Genomic DNA, 8,962 nt, shown 5'->3' on the forward strand with positions numbered 1-8,962 from the left:
AGATGCCAAAAAGGGAATACAAGAAGGTAGACCTCCCCTCCCCTTTCTCCAGATGTGGACAGAAGTGCAATGTGCTGAATCAGTAAAAAAAAAAAAAAATTCTATTTCGGCAATTCGCCCCCACCTCGGACCACCTACAACCACCACACAATGCCCAACCTGTGCCAAATAGCAGAACTTTATACAAGGCCTCCAACACAAATGCTTAGGAATCAATTTTGGGAGTTGGTTTGGGATTAAAAGGCATCTTAGGCTACATCGACACTAATCCAGATACATTTGAAACTTTTTTCTCTATGTTTTCGCCTTCTGTCCGCTCTGAGGCTACGTCAATACTAATTAGCATACATTTGAAAATGGCGTTTTCGTTTTAAAATGCTCTCCATCCACACTAGCGATTTAAAGCATTTTCCAAAAGCGTTTTTATCACGCTGGTTTAAGTTCAAGTGTTTGTTTGTTTTTTATAAGTTTGGTTTTAGTAAGTTATTTGATGCTATAAAAACGGAAGTGTGACATCATGATTGATAGCTGAGATGCAGCTTCTCTGAGCGAAGTAGTTACTGAGGTGCCAATAGACTTTTTGGGGGATTTTTGGGAAGAAATTGGGGCTTTAATTTCTACATTTCCATAACTGTTGATTTCACACCGACATGAGTTGTTCTGCAGTAAACTGTATTAAGCGTACAATTCTGCGGGAGTGTGGCAGGGCCTTGATACCGTGGCTCCACTTCATGTTCACTACTGCGCAAACTCTGGGCTTCATGTTCACGTCTGCGCAGACTCGGGCTTCATGTTCACTACTGCGCAGACTCGGGCTTCATGTTCACTACTGCGCAGACTCGGGCTTCATGTTCACTACTGCGCAGACTCGGGCTTCATGTTCACTTCTGCGCAGACTCTGGCTTCATGTTCACTACTGCGCAGACTCTGGCTTCATGTTCACTACTGCGCAGACTCGGGCTTCATATTCACTTCTGCGCAGACTCGGGCTTCATGTTCACTACTGCGCAGACTCGGGCTTCATGTTCACTTCTGCGCAGACTCGGGCTTCATGTTCACTTCTGCGCAGACTCGGGCTTCATGTTCACTTCTGCGCAGAGTCGGGCTTCATGTTCACTTCTGCGCAGACTCGGGCTTCATGTTCACTTCTGCGCAGACTCGGGCTTCATGTTCACTTCTGCGCAGACTCGGGCTTCATGTTCACTTCTGCGCAGACTCGGGCTTCATGTTCACTTCTGCGCAGACTCGGGCTTCATGTTCACTTCTGCGCAGACTCGTGCTTCATGTTCACTACTGCGCAGACTCAAGTCCCGAATCAGCACAAGATGTCAGCGCCATATTGGGACATTGGCGGTTTCTCTTATCTACAATGGAAGAGAGTGAAGCTGCATAGTCCATCTTTTTTTACAGTCTATGGTATAAACAAGTAATAAAAGCTCATTGAGATACTAACTATTCTTCACATGCTTTTCTTCTGGCACGATCATTTTATCAACTAAATCTCTCCCCTGGTGCGTTCAGGTCACACTCAATCGCCCCTCATGATTTTCCACAAGACAGCATTTGCGGGTAAATTTTATGCCATCTCTGCAGGAATTTAATATGAAAATAGTACTAAGTAACATGGATCTTTAGCAAACTGTGACAGTGAATAGCACATAGCAGGCACATAATTGTATAAACATAGATATCTATTGGTACAATATGCATCACGACTAAACATGCGTAATCGTTAAATACCTCAGTTTTCACAGTCAATGCCACAACGTGAAAAAAGCCATTTTGAAGTTCATCCTCAGTTTTCACAGAACAATAACACAGTCTCGGTGGGCAGAAGGCCACAATGTAGAGAAAAAGATGTTTGCAATTGTATCCGGATTAGAGTAGTTGTAGCCTGAGATGGCGTTTGTAGCTTTTTGAAGATGCTCTCTCAAGTTGATAAACATTAAAATGCAGTTTTTGTAGTGTGGACTGTGATAATTGAGGTATTTGAAAACTGACGCTTTAGTCATGTGACATATAATGTACCGATAGATATCTCTGTTAAAACCGTTATGTGGCTGTTATGTGCTATTCACTGTCACACTGTAGCTAAATATAACTGTTAGTTTGTATCTTCATATTATATTCCTTCAAAGATGACAGAAAAATTACTCACACTTGCTGTCCTGTGGCAAAACATGGGCAATTGCGTTTTAGACCAGACATGACTCGCGACTGAGTGCAACTTGGACACACCAGTAAGTGGTGAGATATTTTGATAATAAAATTATCATGCCAGAAGAACAACATGAGAACTTTATTATGTTTAATCTCTCTGTATCATCTCAGGGAGCTTTTATTTTGTTTTATGCATGCACAGTAAGATTATTTTAGTGTTTTCTGACATTTCCATATGGACGAGTAACTTGAAAATGCTAGTGTGGACAGAGAGCATTTTGATACAAAAACGCTGTTTTCAAATGTATCCGGGTAAATGTAGCCGTAGCCTCAAGCAGGTGCAACTTTAATCTTGTTTTCAATCCAGATCGTTTCAAATAAAATCTCTCTTGCCAGAACATATATTTTTCAGCACTCCATCTCATTCACCACCCCAGCCCTCTGTGTGTTTGTGGATAAAAATGGAGTTAGACCTCCCCAGTTGTGTGGCAAACTTACAGAAAGTGTAATTCCACTGAGAGCCATCTGAGGTGAACACAGAATAAATGGGCTGGTAAACCAGACAAAGATCTAATTGAGAAGAATGTGATTTTTTTTACAGCATTGACACAGCTGTGAGAGAGATTACAGGGAGATGGGGCTGGGACTGAGGGAAGGAAAGACAAACTTTCCAGGTCTCTCTCATTCCACACTGTCAGCACTTTGGCACACTTGAGATCTCTATACCTTTTTTTGAGCCTCTGAGAACCACAAGCTCTCCTCACCACCAACACCCTTCAAGACATATTTGCAAGATATATTTGAATTTGAACAGTTTCATTTGGATTATGTTGCACCTTTGTTTAAAGGGATATTCCATGCAAAATAATTAACTAATGGGACCTTATTGTAAAGTGTTACCTTTTTTTTTTTAAAGTAGCCTTTTATGCTCACCAAGGCCGCATTTATTTGATAAAAAATACAGTAAAAAACTGCAATACTGTGAAATATAATACGGCTATATTTTTGTGAAAACTGTGCTACTTTTTTTCAGGACGTTTGAGCAGCATGTTTTTGAACTAGAAATCTTTTCTAACAATGTCAAATTATTTACTGTCGCTTCCAATCATTCAGAATCCTTGCTGAAAAAAAGTATTAAATTCTTTTGAACAATAGTGTATGTTCACACAAGCTCATGCAGAAACATCTGGCTGTGCTCGAACACTCCCATGCTCTGTTGTTTAAAGGGGCATGTCAAAATAACTGGACTTTTCCTTGATCTTTTGAGTTAGAGTTCTCTGTACTCTATAAACTTTTAAGAATTTGAAGAATTTGAATCCTCACAGTCAAAGAGGGCATTTACTGTACTTAAGTCCAAAAGGACATGCAGCAGCAAAAAAAAAAAAGCCTATTTAATCAGAGAGAGAGAGAGAGAGAGAGAGATTGTCATGTAAAACAAAAAAAATACTGTTTATGGTGCAAATATACTTGGCAAACATTTTAAGTGAAGAAAAAAGTATGATATGACCCCCTTTAAAAATTAGAAGAATAAAGTTGATATATTCCATAAGGAGAAAAATCACTGAAAGAGATTCACAGATCAAATCTGGCAGGTCTGGGAAGTGACGTGACGTTTGAACACTAGTACCTGTAAACTCTGAGTGAACCCTGTGTGTGCGTGTGTGTGTGTGTGTGTGTGTGTGTGTGTGAGAGAGAGAGAGAGAGAGAGAGAGAGAGAGAGTGTGAGTGTGAGAAAGAGGTTTGACAGTGTGTTTTCTTTGATCCCATGGAAGTGAGGTCTCAACAGAGGATAATTTCATGGCTTATCAACTCCATTTACAATTCTTGCACAATGATGACCTGAAATGTCAACTTCAATCGAAACCATGTGTGCCTGCGTGTGATAGAGCGAAAGACCGACAGTCCTGTCAGAAAACAAAGCAGAGCACACACACTCAGAGTCTAATATTTCATGTAACCTAAAATGAGAGGTGTAATATTAGCCAGGCTCTCCAATGGCATCCATCTGTTCTCTTACAAGCTTCCATGCACACTGTTAACATGAACTTTTACACTATTATTTCATTAAAAGTTGTTCTTTTCATTTTTAATCAGCATGCTGAATACGTTAAGTGTGAGGGACATGGCGGTTGATCACACGGATGTGAAAAAGCACGGAAAGATCACTGTGGCGACAGCGCAGCGGAGCGGAGGCTGAGGAAATGAATCTGTTATGCAAACAGCGAACGAGCCTCAGTGCCTGACAGCGTTCCTATGATCCGAACAAACACCCTGAAGGGACCCTGGGAGGGGGACTGCCACCAAAATGCAATAAAAACCCTAAAGAAAGATAGCCTATTAGCTTTATTCAAGAATGGACATGTGTCAGAACATTACAATAATATTAATATTTCCTCGTCAACATGAGAATGAAGGGGGGAAAATCACACCAATCAACATTCAACGGCCTGATAGATGGACTGCTCGCCCGCACATGTCACAACATTCCAAATCATTTCAAGAAAATCTCATAACCTAATTGGGGTTTTTAATTCAGGCAATACAGGAATAGCAAGCTGGCACTCAAACCTCAAGCCCTAAATCTTGGGTACATTTTTAGAATGAGAATTCTATTAGAAAATTAAAAAAGAAAGAAAAATATATATATTGATATATAATATTGTAAACATAATATAATTATAACATATATAAATATATATAAACACATTCATATATACACAAAATAGCGTCACTGTCTATTGTCTATATCTTTCGATATGTGCCGTCGGAAATATGTCAACACAGGAAAGAAAACTGTATTTGTCAAGTTATTTTTTTTTAAGTTTATTCTTTCCTAGAAGATGCAGTACAGATGTTTTCAATACATCGGTCATAATTATTTACATTTACATTTATTCATTTAGCAGATGCATTAATCCAAAACGACTTACAAATGAGGAATACAACGAGATTAATCTCAGATGAAGATAAAGAATCACCGTCTCATGCTCTGAGGAGTATTTTCTGGGCTAAAGCTTTTGCTCTGTGATGTCATGTATACCATCTGACTACACTGGGTGACGTTCCGCATGGCGTGTTAGGAGGGCACGGGAGGGCCGTACATACACAAACACACACGAAAACATTTCTAAGTCAGAGAGACAAGGGGGCTGTGGTAATGTCATACCCATTTGCTCAAGCAGGGCAGCTGAGACCCAGGGCTGCGATCCTGAGTTTATATAACTGCCCTCCCCTCTCCAACAACACATGCCTCACATGCCAGGATCCGACCCCGCCTATCAGACGTGCAGAGGGAGGAAATAGAGGGTTATCTCTCGGGCCGATCTCCTGCGCTGTCTTATGTCCTTAACCTTCACTTCTAATTATGCTAAGAGACTAAAAGAGAGAGAGTGAGCGAGACAAAAACAATGGCCCTTAGTTTTGATGGGAAGGCCATTGTGAAGGCCATCTATCTCCCTATCAGATGAGAGCTTTTTCCTTTCGGTCTGATTAGGAAGACAGCAGGCTGTAATGACCGGCAGGGATGATTGTCCGGCCCAAAGAACGGACCAATCACATCACATAGTGAACGAAGAGTTATAGCATTTGCACACCAATTGTAAATGAAATTTACACACTTTTAAAGTCGGTATTAAGCGGAAGTTACAATAGTCTTTTCTAATAGTCTCATAGAGCTTATGCACCAGAGAAATAATCCATCCATCCATCCATCTTCTACCGCTTATCCGGGGCCGGGTCGCGGGGGCAGCAGTCTAAGCAGGGATGCCCAGACTTCCCTCTCCCTAGACACTTCCTCCAGCTCTTCCGGGGGGACACCGAGGCGTTCCCAGGCCAGCCGGGAGACATAGTCTCTCCAGCGTGTCCTAGGTCTTCCCCGGGGTCTCCTCCCGGTGGGACATGCCCGGAACACCTTCCCGGGAAGGCGTCCAGGAGGCATCCGGAAAAGATGCCCGAGCCACCTCAACTGACCCCTCTCGATGTGGAGGAGCAGCGGCTCTACTCTGAGCTCCTCCCGAGTGACCGAGCTTCTCACCCTATCTCTAAGGGATCGCCCAGCCACCCTACGGAGAAAGCTCATTTCGGCCGCTTGTATCCGGGATCTTGTCCTTTCGGTCATGACCCACAGCTCATGACCATAGATGAGAGTAGGAACGTAGATTGACTGGTAAATCGAGAGCTTCGCCTTGCGGCTCTCTCCACCTCTTAATTTCAAGAGAAATAATCATCTTTAGAATTTTGAGTCTGAACTTTTGTCGCTCTGTATATTTCTATGGCATCACTGTTGAAGAGTAATTAGCTGGTGAAGTGGATTGACTTATTGTAAAGTTGACGAAAGTTATGATGAGTATTGTAATGTTTGAAGCGGATGTCATAACAAATGTCAGAAGACTGAGGAGATACAAACCGGAGGACGGGACACAAAGAGCACAGCGAAGAAAAGGGGCGGGGCTACATAAGGTCTAATGTGACGTATATCTGAGTGAAACGGCTTCAGAGAAGAGATGTCGCTGCAAGAGAGACGGGAAGTTATTTTGATTAAAGATTATGATGTGCATGGATAAATCATTTATAATAAATTCTGCACTCCATAAACATAAGAATGGTCAATTTTGATTTCATGGTGACTTTAAAAGAAACTTAGCCTGACTACGTCAGACTTCCTACTTCCGCTAATTTCATTTCGCTCCTGTAGTCAGTCTGAGATAGCAGCCTATCTTTCAGTTTTCCACCGGCCTGAAAACAGCCGGGCCAATCAACGAACAGAGGGCGGGCTGAGAGCCGTGACGTAGACGCTGATTGTACCGTGGATGCGTAGATTTACTTCACATAATCTGCAAAAGTCATTCACAGCCGTGTTCACTCCGGTATTTCGCTCGATGGTTTAGTTTTTGCATCATACATGCGTTTACAGTGGAAGTTAGATGCGGCTGAGCATGCGCATAACACACGCCATAACCAAACGTTATGTGATTGGCTTACGGGTAACCAATGATTTTAAACTTCAGACAAGCGCCCCCCCGCGAGAGAGAAAACACTTCTCTATTATGCTATGCCAGACTCTGTATACGAAGCAAAGTGAAGTAGCAGAGTCTGGTATTACCAGGCTAAAAGAAACTGCCCACTACAGGTAGAAATTCAGAGAGTTAAAATAACCAGGTACTGTGAAAATAAAGATGAAACATCTATAAATGGGTCAAAAATTATTTTACTCTTATGAGCTATCCGTTTCAAAGAATTCTCCTGAGTAGAGTATGTTCACAGGGGAAAACAGAGTCCTTTAGGAAAAACTAGCAAATTTCATATAAGTTTGTCCATTAGCACGTTTACAATAGTTAAAAAGAAAATTCTTATGTATTACAATGTTTGTGTTATGTTGTATGACCATGCAGTGTTGCTATGGGTAAGTAAAACTAAAACTGTAAAAAAAAATTATAAATAAAAAAAAAAGAAGAAAAAAAAAGAATTAGTTAAAAAATTAATTAAGACATTTTTTATTAAATTAATTAAGAAATGTTGCTTTGGTGACTAACTGAAATAAAACAAGTTTACGTTGAAATAATACAATGACTAAAACTGAAATAAAAATAAATTAAAGCTAAATAGAAATATTAAAAATCAAAAACTAATAAAAATGACAAAAACACATTACAAAATGACTACGTTTAACGACAAAGTATAAAAATAAAAGCTAATTAAAAATATTCACAAATACTACACCACTGTAAAAAAAGAAAAAGTTCCACCTAAAATTAAGTTCAGTTTCTGTCTTGAACAATATGACGAAGTCATTTCAACTTTTCAAAAATCAGGTTCAATGTCATATAATTTTTTTTTTTTAAGTTGAAATTGCTTAAATTATTTTGTTGAGTTAAAGTAATGTTAAAAAAAATAATGTTGCCATGACTTATTGATCATATCTTCTTTTTTTTACAGTGTAATAGTGTGACAGAGCATTAAAGGAACACTCCACCGTTTTTTTAAATAGGGCTTATTCACCTTCTTTCCTACATTTAGATAGGTGGGCAAATGCATTTTTGTCTCAGTGCATGCATTGTTTTAGTTTGACAGTGTCGGCGGTAGCTTAGCTTAGCATAACGAATGGAATCCTTTGTTGCCAGCTAGCATGTCCTGAGTAAAAGTGATATAAAAAAATTAAAAAACCCACCTAATTACTTCTTGTGGCCTGCATATTCACAACAAGTACAAATAGCGATGCAGATTAACACTAGACGATTTCCTATGCAGATATTGACTTGGGACTATATTAGGGGGAAGCACAGGTGAAGCACTGCTACTTGGGCGCAGAGATATCACGCCCAAGTAGCAGTGCTTCGCCTGTGCTTCCCCCTAATATAGTCCTTAATATATAAGTCAATATCTGCCTAGGAAATCGCCTAGTGTCAATCTGCATCACTATTTGTACCTGTTGTGAATACGCAGGCCACAAGAAGTAATTAGGTGGGTTTTTACATTTTTTTATATCACTTTTACTCAGGACATGCTAGCTGGCAACAAAGGATTCCATTCATTGTGCTAAGCTAAGCTAGCGCCGACCCTGTCAAACTAAAACAATGCATGCACTGAGACAAAAATGCATTTGCCCACCTATCTAAATGTAGGAAAGAAAGTGAATAAGCCCTATTTCAAAAAACGGTGGAGTGTTCCTTTAAGACTTTTCTTAAATTTAATGCAGTGACTCTGCAGTTTTGTTTCCTTTCTTTCACTTTTTTTCAAATGGCATCACTCATAATGCAAATTTAGTTTCACTTTTTGATTCATTTCAGTAACATTAAACAGCTGA

General features: G+C 40.1%; 1 protein-coding gene and 1 long non-coding RNA gene across 10 annotated transcripts in view; both read right to left on the minus strand.

Moving 5' to 3' along the window:
- Positions 1–8,962, minus strand: part of magi1b (membrane associated guanylate kinase, WW and PDZ domain containing 1b) — a 134,125-nt gene that overhangs the window by 90,964 nt on the left and 34,199 nt on the right. The window lies entirely within an intron of this gene.
- Positions 586–5,848, minus strand: LOC309487545. The gene is made up of 2 exons (XR_014201878.1): positions 1,454–5,848; positions 586–1,364 (listed from the first exon to the last, which is right to left on the minus strand). It is a non-coding gene; the product is annotated as an uncharacterized lncRNA (long non-coding RNA).

This window comes from Leuciscus leuciscus (genome assembly GCF_965113295.1).
Source record: "Leuciscus leuciscus genome assembly, chromosome: 23".
Lineage (NCBI taxonomy): Eukaryota > Metazoa > Chordata > Actinopteri > Cypriniformes > Leuciscidae > Leuciscus > Leuciscus leuciscus.